The sequence below is a fragment of the Protopterus annectens genome, chromosome 4.part0, assembly GCF_019279795.1.
Source record: "Protopterus annectens isolate FY-2018-M chromosome 4.part0, PAN1.0, whole genome shotgun sequence".
In the NCBI taxonomy this organism is placed as follows: domain Eukaryota; kingdom Metazoa; phylum Chordata; order Ceratodontiformes; family Protopteridae; genus Protopterus; species Protopterus annectens.
Window position 1 is genome coordinate 1,524,006,310 of NC_056733.1, and position 16,640 is coordinate 1,524,022,949.

General features: G+C 43.4%; 1 protein-coding gene across 1 annotated transcript in view; it reads right to left on the minus strand.

Annotated features, from left to right (window-relative positions):
• LOC122799938 (coagulation factor XIII B chain-like) overlaps positions 1-16,640 on the minus strand; it is a 479,343-nt gene that overhangs the window by 211,578 nt on the left and 251,125 nt on the right. The gene's annotated exons all lie outside the window — the stretch shown is intronic.

Here is a 16,640-nt window from a genome sequence, read left to right on the forward strand (position 1 = left end):
CCATGCAAACCCTGCAGGCACAGTATAATCCCTGTTGTGTTCACACACAAAGCAGTTGGACAGTAACTACACAACATGACACACAACACACAACCATAAACGGGAGATATTTGTTGAAGTTCACAATCATCCACAAATGTGGTGGGCTGCAGAGTTCAACATATGGAAATCTCACACTGGGCATGCTCGCACACTTTGATAAATGAGACATATGTCAGACAACATGCCATGGGAAGGCTGAACTGAGCATGCTCACACACTTAGGCCAAATCTCAGTTTAGCAGTTGGCCACACATATCTGGTATTTGTACGTGTTATTCCAGGAACCAACCACATTACAGCAATCTGCCCAGTGCACACAGTTAAATGACTACAGAGACATATGTGATATAGTGGATCCCTCCCATATGCAAACATCTTCCACAGATACACAAGTTGTTCATACAAACAGGGAATGCTATGGCAATAAAGACCTGCAAACAGTCTATCAGCAACAAATAATGTGCATCTGACAATTAAACATATGGGTGTAGAGGTCAACACTAGGCTGTTTGCCCTAGGGAATGACAGCTTAGCCAGAGTGTGCTTGGCGTCTGCCTCCCCAGTACAGTAGGCTACTGTGCCACTGTAAAGTAGGTCACATAAGGCACCGTGTGAGGCTAGTGTGCTGTGCCTCTGTCAAGCAGGGACACAGTGGAGATCCCAGGGTTTGAATTTGCTAAGCCACAGCCATGTTGTTAGTGTGTGCTGGAAGAGGGTTGCTGATCACCTCTAACAGTAAGTGGACATCAATAACAGACTGAGGGGAGCCTTATCTGCATTGTCTGGACAATTTCACTGTCAACACTGTGTCGTGATGATTATGAGGGATTGAAGTGTCGTGCCGGTACTGTTCAAAGATGTCCTCCCTCTGTGGGCTACTGCTCTGCAATGTATTAGCTCACTCTGTCTGTTGGACAGCTCATATATGTCTGGTGTACATCTGACAGGTGTCCTGTTGTGGAGCAGTCATGGGTATATTTGGGACAGCATGATCAATGCAAACCTTCCACATGCTCATAGAATGCAATTGTCAAGGATTATGCAGAGTGGCCTGTATACTCCCCCAGCATGGGTCCTTTGAAGTCTTCCACCCCAGTCTTCACAAGTGTAAAGTCTGCTTTTGATAAATACAGTTTGTTTGCAGTGACAACCTTGCCTGGGAGTGGGGATGGGATATGGATGGCCAGGGAAAGGTGGGTATGGTCAGATATCAACAATGGTGGTCTACCTCTGGTGTGGAACAGTGAGTACCCATGTTGTAGATGGTCAGGTGCAATATGTATTCCCCCTTGTGGCTGTGGTGAGTGGTTCTGCCATAGCACATGGACTCACAAATTGTAGTGGCTGTAGGGTAATGTTGTAGAGGCCTGAGTAGATCCCACACACAATATGGCTGTACCTGACGTTAACAACTGGAATGGTGTATGTGAACACCTGCATATCTTGGCACTGTTCCCAGGGAAGCAAAGTGTGTGTCCTGGATGTGGAAGGGGTGGTCAGGACTGGTTGTGTTGTGTGTTACAGGTCCTGTGGTCACAAAGCATGGTATAAAACATAACCTGCCAGTGCGATGTGCATATCTGACCCTGACGTAGGTGGCTGCAAATGCATATATATGCTATCCCCCACCTGACAGGTAGTACTAGATGTACATACTTCTGTAGAAATAATGATGTCAGCACCCTATAAATACTGCAGGTGCAGATCAGATGCCCAGTAATTCGGATAGTGCGCTCTGCTAATGCGTCTCCCTCGTGTCATAATGTAGTTAGGTAGGGATTTGAACCCGGCAAATGCTCAGTGTGTGTGTGTGTGTGTGTGTGTGTGTGTGTGTGTGTGTGTGTGTGTGTGTGTGTGTGTGTGTGTGTGTGTGGGTGGGTGAGTGGGGATGGTGTGTGTGCAAGTCTGTGTGAGGGAAATGTCCCTTTTGGAAACTAGGAGAACACACTACAGGATGCACATTCCCCTTTCTAAACACTGATGATGTCAGCACCCTATAAGTACAGCAGGAGAAGTGAAACCTTCCATTAATGCAAATAGCATGCTCTGCTAATGCGTCCATCTCGAGTGTCATAACATAGTTAGGGAGGAGTTTGAATCCTGCAAATGCTCAGTATGTGTGGAGGGGGTTAGAGTGTGTGTAAGTCTGTATGAAAGAAATGTCCCTTTTGGCAACTAGGAGAACACACTACAGGATGCACATTCCCCTTTCTAAACACTGATGATGTCAGCACCCTATAAGTACAGCAGGAGAAGGGAAAACTCTCAATAATGCGAATAGCGCGCTCTGCTAATGCGTCCTTCTCAAATGTCATAACATAGTTAGGTAAGGGTTTGAATCCTGCAAATGCTCAGTATGTGTGGAGGGGGTTAGTGTGTGTGCAAGTCTGTATGAAAAAAATGTCCCTTTTGGCAACTAGGAGAACACACTACAGGATGCACATTCCCCTTTCTAAACACTGATGATGTCAGCACCCTATAAGTACAGCAGGAGAAGGGAAACCTCCCAGTAATGCGAATAGTGTGCTCTGCTAATGTGTCCATCTCGAGTGTCATAACATAGTTAGGTAGGGGTTTGAATCCTGCAAATAGCAAGTGTGTGTGGGAGAGGGTGAAAGTAGTGTGTGTGCAATTATATGTGTGAGAAAACTGACCCTTTTGCCAACCAGTACAACACACCAGCTGCTGCATATTCCAATCTCTACACAGAGATGATGTCAGCACCCTACAAGTACAGAGGAAGAGGGCAAAGCTCCCAGTAATGCAAATAGCATGCTCTGCTACTGCGTCTCTCACTACTGTCATAGCACAGTTAGTTATGGCTTTGGATTCCGGACATGCCACGTGTGTTTTTGTCACACAGAATGCCCATGTGTGTGGGTTGTTGTTCACAATAATGCATGACATTGATTAAACTAGTAATGGCAATGGACACAGATGATGTATGTGTGTGCTAAATACACATATGTACCTGTGACCTTCATAGTTACCATGTCTGACACCTGCTACATGTGAATACATGGTATTTGCCCTGGATAACATTATGACTGTGATCTTCTGTGCAGGTGCTGCATGTGGTATGTGTATATACATTGTGATATGTAGATGGTATCAACCTAGCAGTGAGGGATACACATCTGGTCTGGGGCATATAGTCTACATGTTGTTGATGAACAGGTGCTGCATGTTTTCACCTGTTGTGGGAGTGGTAACAAGTTGTTCCATAGCAATGCAGTGACTACATGCTAGGAACCTTTCAGCTAGGGTGTTGTAGCTACAGTAATTCATCAGCATTCAGTAATACGTCAGCATTCCTGGTGAGGGTATGATGCCAACCAAGGTCAGGGTCATACCAGCCTGTGCCACATGCTCAGAGAGCCCTTCCATGTTCCCTGTCATGTAGTCCAGGGAGGTACATCACAGGTCAGCCATAGTGGCATGGACAATGACTGAGTCATATGTGTCCATGCTTCTGACTGACCTGTATGCTTGTGTTATGTGGTGGACCAGAGTGCCCCACGGGCAAATCACTGTGACCTTCACCTTGTCCAGCCTGGTGAGCGTGACCTCACTGTACCGGACAATAAAGGTACCTAACACAACTGTAGCATGTGTGTTGTCTAGCCGTACAGGCTGTGACTGTTTGGCACACAGGATTTGTGTGCTATGTGTTATGCGTGATGTGTTCTGGCATAACATATGCCTGTGCACCAGCTGCAGAGGTGTCTGCCGCTCAGGCAGGATGCTATTCTTAGGCTCCATGAATGGCCCAGTGTGTTCACGTGCTTGTATTGCTGTCAGTGTAGGTCTACATCAGACTAGTATTGTAGTCACTGTAGTATTTCATGCCACCTGACAGGTTATGCCAGTACTGGGTTCAGAGTGCTTAGTCCCCAGTTTGGCTATGTGGTTCCATCTCATACATGTGTTGTACGTCCATGTGGAGGGGAGAGGGTTGACTGTGTACATGTGGCAGCTGTGACATTGCCACATGACCCACATATTCCACAACTGTACCATAGAGGTGACTGACAACTGACCTTTGCACATGCTACCATAGTATTGTGATTGCCATGGTGATTAACAGCACATAAGGTCAATGGGGAACAAGGTACATAGGTTCATAGGTTCATACTAGGCTATCTGCCCTAGGGCATTTATAAACCTAGCCAGAATGTGTTTGGCTGTCGCCATCCATTGTAAATGTATCCTGCTATGCCCTTTTTCGAGGTTAGTATACTGTGCCTCTGTCTAACAGTGACACAGAAGTGATACCCGGGGTAAACCTATGATGTCCCATCCACTCATCAAGATTCCTCTTGAAGAGAGTCAATGAGGGACTCTGCGTAACCTGGACTGGGATTTTATTCCAGAGTGAAGGGAGCCTCTGGGTTATGAATCTGTCCCTCCAGCATGTCCTATTTATTTCAGTGCTGAGGTTCAAGTCTCTCAAGCGTGTAGCTCGATGGGATTTGGATATTCTGAGGTGCAGCATGCCCATTAATTCCGGGTTTGACATGGCTTTATACATCAGGCACAGATCGCCTCTGAACAGGCTGTATGCCACTGAGTAGAGCTGGAGTTTCTTTAACCGGTCAGCATATGGCATCTGTTTGAGCCCTTTGATCCTCTTGGTGAGGTACTTTTGGGGTCTTTCCAGTTGCTGCAGGTGTCTGGTAAGGTACATCCCAACAGAGGCATTGTACTCAATTATGGGCCTGATCAGGGATGAGTAAAGAGGCACAATGTCCTCCCCTGATCTAGATGTGAATCCCTTCATGATGAGGTGGGCTATATAAAATGTTTTTCTAACCACTTTGGCCACGTGGTTGTCAAATGAGAGATTGCTATCAACTTGGGTCCCCAGGTCCCTATTTAATTATTCTATACTTAATGGATTACCACCTATGTGGTACTTTGTGGGCACTTTGTTTTTGCCAAAGGGGATGACTATACACTTTTTGGCATTCAGCTTGAGGCCATGGCTCTGGCACAAGTTGTCTGTTTCTATGAGGCCCTTTTGGAGGATGCTTGTGTCGGCTGGAGAGTCGATTATGGTGGCCAGTTTGCAGTCATCTGCGAATTTGGTCAGCCACAGTCCTTCCGTGTTGGCCTGTACCTCCGATAAATATATACCAAACAAGAGAGGTCCCAGGACTGAGCCTTGTGGGACACCACTTGTAACTGGTTTGGAGTCTGGCATGGCTCCAGCAATTCTAACCATGTGGGTTCTGTCCTTGAGCCAGTGTACAATCCATCTAGTGACATAGGGGTTTATATTTAAGCTGGTGAGCTTCTCTAGAATGCCCGAGTGGGGTATTGTATCGAAGGCTTTTTCGAGGTCCAGGTAGGCTGTGTGGACCACCTTCCCCTCATCAATGGCCTTGGTGACTGTTTCAATGAAATCAACCAGGTTTGAGAGGCAAGATCTGCCCTTAACAAAGCCAAACTGGGTATGATCCAGTGTCTGTAGGTCCCCAATATCTTTATTTATGAGGTCCATGATGATCTTTTCCATAGCTTTGCAGACCAAGCTAGTCAGGCTTATGGGGCGATAGTGTCCATTATCCATTGAGGCACCACCTTTCTGTAGAGGGACCACTGTTGCTGTACGCCACTCTTTGGCCACATATCCTGTAGTAAGGCTGGGATTGAACAGTAGTTTTATGTTTGGGTGTAGCTCTTCTTGGAGTTCATGTAGGACACAGCCCGGGACACTGTCTGGTCCCATTGATGCAGTGTTTATTGCTTTGGAGAGGGCGGCTCTTACCTGAGCATCTGAGATGTCAGGGGGGCAGCACTCTGCTGGGATAAATATTTGCCCTTTCGGTGTGGAGGGGGGGAGAAGTTTGTGCTGAACCTGTCAGCTAGGATGTTGGCAATGTCTGTGGGTTTGGTGTTTCTATTGACATTTTGGACTACCTCTGAGCATATCTGGGAATTACCACCCAGGTTCCTAACATAGCTAAAGAAAGCCTTGTGATTATCCTTAGTGTCCTGTGCAATTTTCTCTCGAAGTTGGCCTTAGACAATCTTATGAGTGCCCATAGTTTTTTGCTAATACTGATCAGTGATGCCTTTCCTTTTTGGGATTTTGCTGTATCATTTAGTAGCTTCCTCCTTCTATTGTATAGTTTGTTTATGGCTGGGGTCCACCAGACAAGACGTCTGCCTTTGGAGGATTGGGTCTTGGTTTTATTCGGGATCGCATGATCCATGCATTCCTGAAGGTGTCCATAGAATGTGTTTATAGAGGAATCTGCGGTCTGGTCCATATTTTCCACAGGCCCGGGGGCTTTGAAGGTTTCCACCTCAGTTTTGAGGAGTGTGAATTTGCTTTAGAGAAGTTGTTCACTGTGGTTTTCTGGGCAGGGGGTGGAGTCGGGATGTGAATATCCAGTGAGATTAGTTTATGGTCTGATCTTACCAGTGAGGGATACACTTTTGGTCTGGAGCATAGAGTCCCCATGTTGGTGATGATCAGGTCCAGTATGTTTTCACTTCTTGTGGGAGTGGTAACAAGTTGTTCCATAGCATTTGAGTTCATGTATTCTAGGAATCTTTGGGCTAGGGTGTTGGAGCTAGAGTCATGCTCCCAGTCTATGTTTGGGTAGTTGAAGTTGCCCAATATAATGGTGTTTGGAGAGACCTTCATATTTTCCACTGTTCTCAGGAAGGCCGAGTGCGGTTCTTGGGTTTGGAAGGGTGGTCTGTAGCAGGCTATAACCTGGAAGGCAGTTTTACCCATTGTTAGTTGCACATGGATAGTCTCTGATGCTTGGTGCTTTGCAACCAACCTGGAGGTGTGGGTATCTTTGATGAATATCAATACTCCCCCTCCTTTTGTGGTTCAGTCCAAGTTTTGGGGCTGAAAAGTATGGTATGAGGTATAACCTGGTAGTGCTGGGGTGCTCTCAGTAGCCCTGGACCAGGTATCTATTACTGCACAGATATCGATGTTCTCCATGCTAAGGAGAGTTTCAAGTGCATGTATTTTGAGGTTTAGACTTCTGGCATTGAGTAGCATTACTCTTAGTTTCTTATCCCTTGTGATACCTATGAAGGTGGGTTTGTCATTTGAGCCTTGCCTAACAAAGGCACTATGGGGGTAGCAAGAGCCTTTGCCAATATCCGAAAGCCCAGGGCTGACAGGTGCAAGCCGTCCCTAGTGAAGCAGGTGGTTCAACAGAAGATGAGTATGTGAGGGTGTAGTGCCTGTGATTAGTTAGCAGTGGCATATATGACTGCTCACGTGGACAAATGCTAGGTAAGTCATATGCAATGTGTCACAGGCAACGTACATGTGAACAGGACAAACAGTGACGTTCTGTCAAGTGAGACATGGATATACATATAGTAAGCTATGCAGATGTCACTAGGAGTCCACAGAAGCTCTGTAATTATGCATTGCAGGTGGGATCAGTATTCCAGGGTAATTGCAAGCAAACATGCAAGCAAACAAAGCTACAGTAAGCAGGGCTGCATGTAGTCCATTGTACAACAAACAAGCTGTACCACTTCCAGTAGGTAACACTGCAAATATGCAGGCACTATACACATGTACATGGAAATACACAGGTCAGATGGCTAGGGTCCAGTCTCAGCGCACACAAGTGTACAGACGATGTACCATCAGGATGTACAATAACTGGATGGAAACCCATGTGCTCATGCCTGCAGTAATACACATGTCAAATAACAAACACTGAGCCTTCACTCAGTGGTTCCATACTTAGTAGGATGTATGCTACCTGGCCTGCCACCACAGTATCCCTGACATGTATGGGGACTCTCCCTCCTGTGACAGTTAATTTTGTGTGTTGGGGCTGTCTAGCATGGTATGAGATGTGAGCTTGCAGTGCTAGGGTGCTCCTGTGTGTCCTGTACCAGTCGTGTAGTACTGCACACATATCAACATCCTCAAACATCCGCATTGCAGAGTCCAGTGTGGGCAACATGCCACTTGCAGTTTACATGTCCATCATTGCGTATTAATACTTTCATTACCTTATCCCCTGTGCTACCTATGTATGTAGCCTTCTGTTGACATCCTTACCACCAGTATGCCAACATGTGCAGATGATACACTATGGTACTTACCATGGGTGTAGACAACAGTACATGACAATCATACCCTTACTGCATCAGGCATGCTGTGATGTACCCACAATTATTTCAGCACACAGTACTGTTAACAAAATGATACGATTACTACACGTCTATGTAGTCACCCTGTGCATCAGCAACATGTTAACCTGTACCTGCACTGATGTTACAGATTGCAGGAGGTGGCACAGTTTCATCATATGCACAGGGTGTGAACTTGGTATGCCTAAGTCAGCCACCGATACCACCAATTGACATGTATGTGTATGTGTGTTGGTGAGGGACATCAGTACAAGGTGGGGCAATGTTGATGCATTGTGTACATGTATGCGGTAGCCCTAGGTGTTGTCAATTCGCATGTGTGTATGGATGCACACAGTTCCACTCATGGCTGCCATATACTGGTGTTTGTGGACAGCCACAGACTGTACCTGCCAGATCATACAGATCAGTGTCTCTGGCCACGGACACGGTACCTGTGCCTTGCAGGGGTGCTATGGACCATATCCGGTACCAACCCAGACTGGTTACTGTCATCAGAAGCAGGTGTTCATTGACTGGACACAGATCCCTGTCGGGCCTGGCCAGAGCCACGTGCATGTGGTCTCCTGGGGCGGTCTGATGACAGCACAGACCCAGCATTGCTGGGGCTGCTGCTGGCACTATGGGGGCGGCCGCGGCCCTGTTGTCGTCTGCGATGACTGCCAGCTGCTGCTGTTGCTGGCATATGTCCACGTCAACGTCTCAACCATCCACCATCGCCCTGGCTCATGGACATGTAGTTTTGGAACCAGTCTAATATGTCCCCACAACGTCTGTCTATGACATCGGTGAAATTACGGATGGCAGCCGCAATGTCATGCATACTGTCAGTCATGGCTGTGCGACATGCAGTCAGCTCCCTCAGACCCTGTCTGGTGTACCGTTCCATACGTGACTGTGCCTGCATGACAGCCCGAAACATAGCTGAGGTTGTAAGACCTCTGTGGGCATGTCTGACAGGGGCAGTACGCCCATGGATGCTCCCACGAGAACCCCTGGACATCTGTCTGTGTGGTACCATCTCAGGGCCATGCCCATGGCTGCTGTGTGGGGAGGCATGTGCCACAGATACCACATTACCCTGGTCAATGCCCACTGTATGCTGTCCATCACCTAGGGACATTGGTGACAAAGGGTGTATTGGCAGGATAACTGTGCGCATTGATGGGGTTGACAGCTGTGTACTGTCACTCGGCTGACCAATGATGGACCCTGGCATACCTTCCTGTGCCATTACACAGATATCATCATTATCAGTACCCATGGCACCTGATTCAGGTTCCCTGCTGCATGACACCAGAGCAGCACCAGAACCTGTGGGAGGGAAACAGGAAACACAGTTTACAATGTCTACACAATATTACCAGTGATGCACACATCCACACATGCACAGGTCCAGACATGCACATGTGCACACATGCACAGGTGAACACATGCACACATGCACAGGTGCATGGGTGCACACATGCGCACGTGCACACATGCACACAGCACAGGTGCACACATGCACACATGCACACATGCACAGGTGCACACATGCACACATGCACACGTGCACACGTGCACACGTACACATGCACACAGTTGCACACAGTTGTACACTACTCAGTATGCGAGATATAAACACAGACACAGACACACCTGCATGCATACACAGATTACTAATAAGTGAGCCTAATATTACTATTACTATCAAGACTATTAAAGGTATTGTTAATACACACTCACCAGCATGGATAGGCTGCATTGCTGTTACACCAGAGGGACCTGCAGAAGTGAGGAAACTAATGTCAGTGGGCACAACTGTGCCATTGTTACTGAGTATGATACAGGTCAGTAGTGCAACAGTCACCTTTCACAGATCAGCTGCTGATATTGAGCATATCACACTTGCACATTAAATACTATGATGACAGCTACAAACCAAGGACACACCTCACACATGCATTAACTACCAGTGTACACAACAGTCAACTATACATATGGCATATTACCTGCACGCTCATAGTCTTGCTGCTGCGTGGCTCCAGCCTCCATCATAATGCATGTCTGCTGCTGTTGTTGTTGTTGGCGGACCGGAGCCTCTACACTCATGAGTAGTCCCTCCAGTCTGGTGAGTGGGGGATGTGTAGCCACCCCACCACCTGTGGCGACCTGTTGCTTGTGGATATCCGATGCAAGCTGATGGACATTTCTGATTAAATCACTGCAGTGATGTTGTACCTGCTCATATGTCCTATTATGCGTGCCTATGTCATTTACCCGACGGACCAGGTCTTGCCACAGTGCAGCCCTCTCCTGCTGATTCTGGCTGGTGTGGGAAAAGAGTATTGCATAATCCCGCACCAGGCTTTGGTGTATCTCCTCATCCTCAGCTGCGGAGTAAGCTTGATTTCACGGGTGAGCCATGTTCCCAAAAAAGGAAATAACCTGATATCAGCAATATATGTAAGCAGAATTTGGCACACATACTACACATGCTACTCGACTGTTATGATACGACATATCTCACATATATAGCATATGTCTGTCTATTGGTGGATACACATGTAAATGGCCAGGTATCAGTGCTCAGCCAGCAACTGTGCAACAGTACCTGGCACACTCCATACGACATACTACCAAACCCCAGCAGTCAGAACACTGATTCAGGTCCAGAGCACCTCCTCACTCTGGGGTTTGTATCTAGGTACTGTATGGGCTACATCATCAACTACTGTGAGCTGACCACAAACTAATTGCCCTGGATATACATATCCCACCTCCACCACCAGCACAAACGACTATAGTGAATAACATTGCAAATGCAAACTTTACACTTTGTAACAGTGACATGGTATCCTTTCAGCCCACTGGGCCAGTGGAAGACACAACCCACAATGCTGACCCCTTCACAAATGCTTTCTACGGACATCTCTGAGAATGCATGGATCATGCAATCCCATATATGACCAAGACACTCTCCACAAAGGGACAGCATCCTGTCTAGTGGACCCCAGCCATATACGGATTGTATTACAAAAGATGGAAGCTACTGCAAGACAGAGCATAATTCCATAAAGGGAAGGCATGTCTGAGCAGCACTAGTAAGGATCTATTTTCCCTCATACAAACATCCATGGGCAACTTTGAGAGGGAAATCAAGAGGGACACTATAGATAACCAGAAGGCCTTCTTCAGTTATGTTAGCAACCTGGTCAGGATCCATCCTCTATGCCCATAGTTAGTACACAACAACACATATTTCACTGACACCACAGATATTGACAACATTGTGGCAGACAGGTTCAGTGCAGGTTTCACCCCTCCCTCTCCCCCAAAATAAGACATAGTTATCCCAGCTGACTGTAACCTCCCTGTCATCACAGATGTCCAGGTGAGAGCTGCCCTCAGGAAAGCAGAATACACAACATGAATGGGACCTGATGGTATCCCCGGTTGCATGCTACATGAACTCCGACAGGAGCTAAACACACATATAGAAGTGCTATGTAACACTAGCCTGACTACAGGATATGTACCTGTACAATGGCGCACAGCAGCAGTGGTTCCACTCCACGAAGGAGGCACCTCAACATACCAATACAATACAACACAATACAATACATTACAATACTAACATGGTAACTTGTTCTAATATAATGGAATGTTGCCTAATGCCTTCATCCATGACACAGGGATCCTAACAATGTCATGCCATGATTATGGAGGAATATCATGTTTGCAGGAAACTTGGTTTATTCTTTACATTCTTTGCATTAGCTGAATCCTATTTTATTGCCTTCACTCTACACTGTATAGTATCAGGTGGATCCTAGACTTTGTCTCATTACATATATACATATGGCAATACAGATTATAAAATTAGGAAGTTCCAGTCTGCTGTATGGCATACAAGGATGAAGTCATGATAATGACTCATGACTCAAGTTGATTAGTGGCTGCAGTGCTGGAAGAGCCAACAGGGGGCAGGAGAGAACTGATAAGACTTATGCTTGGTCACCACTCTCATAAGTCAATAACAGTATTCTTGCCAGAGTGTCCATCGAAGAATACAGATGCTCTTATATCAAGATCAAATAATTTATAGTCCATTCATTTGTTAAAAGTATTAACATTATTTGCTTCTCAAATCTTCTGAGGTAATTTATTCCACAATGCTATGTCAGATACACGTTTTCTGGAAGAGACCAGGAACTGTTGAAAACAGTGAGCAAAGGGACAGGCAATGCATTAAGGAGTCCCTTTATGGTGGATGTGGGACAAAATTGTCAAAATGCTATTTTGCATTCCCAACTTGAGGACATCTTCTATCATATTTGAAAGAAGTTAGTATATCATGTGCGCATGCCTGCACACACACACACACACACACACACACACACACACACACACACACACACACACACACACACACACACACACACACACACACACACACCTTACCAAACCACAATGCAACATCTCCAAGCCTTTCCCATTTCCCCATTTCCACTCCAGGTGCATATCAGTACATGCTACTGCTTGGACTCCAAACTTCCATTAGAAGAGGACTACCCCAGCAAATAGACACAGGGGGTTAAATGGTTAAATAGTGGATAGAGAAACCATGAAGGGGTAGAAACATCAAGGTACTGGCTTGGAAGAATTAGAAATTATGAACCAGAAAAAACATGCAGAATGGATTGAGACAGACATCAAAAAGGTTTATTAAAATCAATATTGGTAGTTAAGTGCTTTTGTCTGCAAAAAGTAATAAACGTCTTCAGAACTAACTACCATTAATAGATTGTTGAATTTATACACGCTCTCTATTAATTGATTATTTTAGACTAATCAATTTAAAGTTGTACCACTGTTTAAGATAAGCTGAGTACAAAAACAACAAATATGCATGTTCCTTATCAAATGTAATTATTTTACATCATTTAGTATTTAAATAAAAAACCTCAGTAGATATGTCTGTTTGGAAAATTGATTTATAGCAAGTGTAGTAAAAAAATCATAAAAATATTTGTAAATTCATAATTTAACCATTATCATCCTTAACACTGAATTAATGGTCACCATTTCATTAATGTCTGGTTTGTTGTACGCTTTTAAACAGAACTGCCATAAACGTTCCTTATATTCCAGGTGAGTTTTCCATGCAACAGCTCTTGTGTTAAATTTCATAACTTCAGGTATACCAAAACAAAACTTCCTAAAATGCAGGTCAAGAAGAGCACCTAGCTAAGTAAACACTCATAACACAGTTACCATATACAAAATATACAACACTGTTAAATATATTTTGTAAAGTTGTCTTGTTTTCTGTAAAGAGATATGGGCACTGTCTAAAACAAACACACATTGTGGTGCCAACACTGGATTTTTCCTGTATCATTGTGTTTATTTTTCTCAAAATTTTTTTTCAAGTTATCTCCCATTTTAAAAACAAATTGGGGCTTCTCATCTAAAGTATCAAAGAGATTATTATTTGCCCTAAATATATTCCATTTGGTACGAATGATGTTTTTTATTTCTTTCCATTCTGGTATATATTTGAGTATAAGGGCCTTGTCAAAAGGCTGGTTCATAGCTTGTTCTTTCTGTACAGAATTCAAATCTTGCAGTCTGTTACCTAATAATGGCTTGTAGTACATGTTTCTGTGTTGTAACACATATTCAGTGTTCTCTTCTCTCATCTTCTCAGGATAACCCATTTGTAACCACGTAAGTTTCAACTTATTGATTTATGTTACCAATGTAGTATAATTTGAAATCACCCTAGATAGTCGGATGAGTTGATCCTTAAAAAAACTCAACTTATTGATTTTACTGACTCTATACAGAGTACCACAGAGTTTTTAAAGTTTACCTATATATGCAATAAATAAATTATTCATTATTTGGATGTAATAATTAAAAAGGGTGAATGTGATTTCCATTCCAATATTTACAGAAAGCCTACGTTTAGCAGCTCATATTTGCATTTTCGCAGCAATCACTGTTATACACAGAAGTTGAGTTTAGCAGTGAAAAAAATGTGTGAATCAATAATGATAAAACTACCCATTCCTGAAAATTTCAATCATAAAAGGCCACTCAAAATGTTTTTATTATAATCCACCAATATCAGTCAATATGCACAATCTCTGCAGAAGTAAACGTCATCTACATAATTTCACATTAAAGAGGGATATTACTAATGTAGGGACCGCCATTGGCAAACAGCTTTGCATTTCAGTGCTTCAAGTGCAAACAAAGTACCTGCTGCCCTTGAAGAATAAATGGCCTATGTCACGTTAAAAAAAACTGGTATGCTAGTAATAGTGCCATAACATTTCCTGAATGATATCAGCTGTACAATAGGCAATGTATGCCAAACAAAAAAAAGTATACAGTTATGCATACAATCCTGGAAACCATTGAGAAGCCTAGCCTAAATTCCCAATTGCTCCAAAACACTGTCTGATTTATTGATTTATTCAATGTAACACATTAGGTAAATGATGGCTGAAAGATTCAAAACCAGGACCCTTGTCACTAGAAGCAGCTCACTACCAAGTCAGAACTTTAGTCCTCTGCACTAACTGCCAGAATTACAGCTTTTGACAAAATGTTGATTTTTTTTTTTAATTCTGGCCTTTTAGAGAAGACTGTATCACAGTAATGTGCAACAACGACTACATAATGGATGCAGAAGATAAGCCGGTTCTGAACATCACTCCAAAAAGTGCAGATTATATGACCTGACAAATGTCAACCCCTTTGCAGTTGCTAGAGGCTGTAAAAAAAGTACTGGAAAAATATATTACTAAAATGCAATGTGTTTAGGGTACTAAAATGGAACATATTTAGACTATATTACGCAATCCAGGCCTAATAATGAATTAATTCACTCTTCCGTGCAAAAAAATAAGGCATAACAATTAAAGGCAATATAAATTCTGCAACAGATTTTTTTATAACAATCCACAAGTTATACAAAAATCAGAAATATTACTACATATATACAACATATTGTTTTTGGGGGGCTTGCATTAAACCCACATCTCATTTTTTTCCTCCATATGTCTTCTTTGTCATAAAGAATAGCTATCGTCTTTGACATCATTCAGTGCAGCTCCAACTTGCTTGAATGGCTAATAATGCTGTGTTGTTGCAGCACACATTTCTAAAGTCAACAGAGTCAGACTGTGGACAAATGGTTTGGGATCATATGAATGGTAATTGAATCAGGCCCGAGGTCAACCATATCAATAGCTCATTACCATAAACACTTGTTCAAACCTGTTAGTGTACATGCTATTTCCTTCTTTACTTTTACAATTATCACAGATATTTATTTGGATTTTATTTAAAATATTTATTTCAAATTTTACAGAAAAAACATGGAGCTAGTTAACATGAGAAACAATAAATTTATTTTCCACTGAAACTCACATTTAATAAAATTGCATCTGGCAGCCCATTAAACTACAAAAAACACAATGGGTTTCATACTCAAACTGCATACAGTGAAGTGCTAATTGCTGTCCATGTGTAGGGTGCAGGAATTCAAAAGACAAATGTGTTACAGATTTGCTAACAGTCTGGGACACCCCACTGGGCACAATTGTCCACTTTCAGGAGTAGCCCAATAGTACCATCTGGTGAAATAACTTGGCTGAGTCACATAGCTAGACAAGCAGTTGCAACCCAAACATGTTGCTTTTCATACCTGTGTGCCTGTAGAAAACAAGCTAAATTAAAATGTATTTAAGTGTCACATCCAAAGAACATGCCTCATATGATGATGCTCCTATTCACTACAATAAATTTACTTTTTTTACACAATAAGTACTCTGGTTCATAGGTAGTTACTAAGCTTGCAGTCCAGAGGACAATTGAAGAGCCAAGCCCAATTTGTCAGTTTCCCCAACGTAAAGTTTGGTTAAGTGATTTTCCCAAAAACAATGCATAACAATTTGAGGAAAAATCCAAGATGTTCTGCAAAACTCAAAAACAGGTAAGAGCAGACTTGTCTAAACCATGTAAATAATTAACAGAATAACATGTTTTACATCAACATGGATTTTACTGGAGACAAATAAGAGCAAGCTAGTCAAAATCATGTGAAATTTAACAGAATAACGTATTTTATTTATGTAGTCTTGGTTAACCAGGTTAGTGGAATATTTTTCATCTACCTGAACTACTGCCAATTCAAGCAAATGAGACCTGGTTTAATGCCTCATTCAAAGGACAACACATTTAGAGGTGCAGCACTCCCCTTATGCTGCACTGCAGTGTCAACAATTGATTTCTGGTGTGGGAATGGAACACACAGCCTTCTGCACCGAACGTAAATGTGCTACCTGTTGCACTGTTGACTGTTCCTATGAACCATAAAATAATGAAATTGTATGACAGACATTAACAGAATGCAATCCTCATTAATTAAAAAAGTTAAAGAAGGTCTGGCA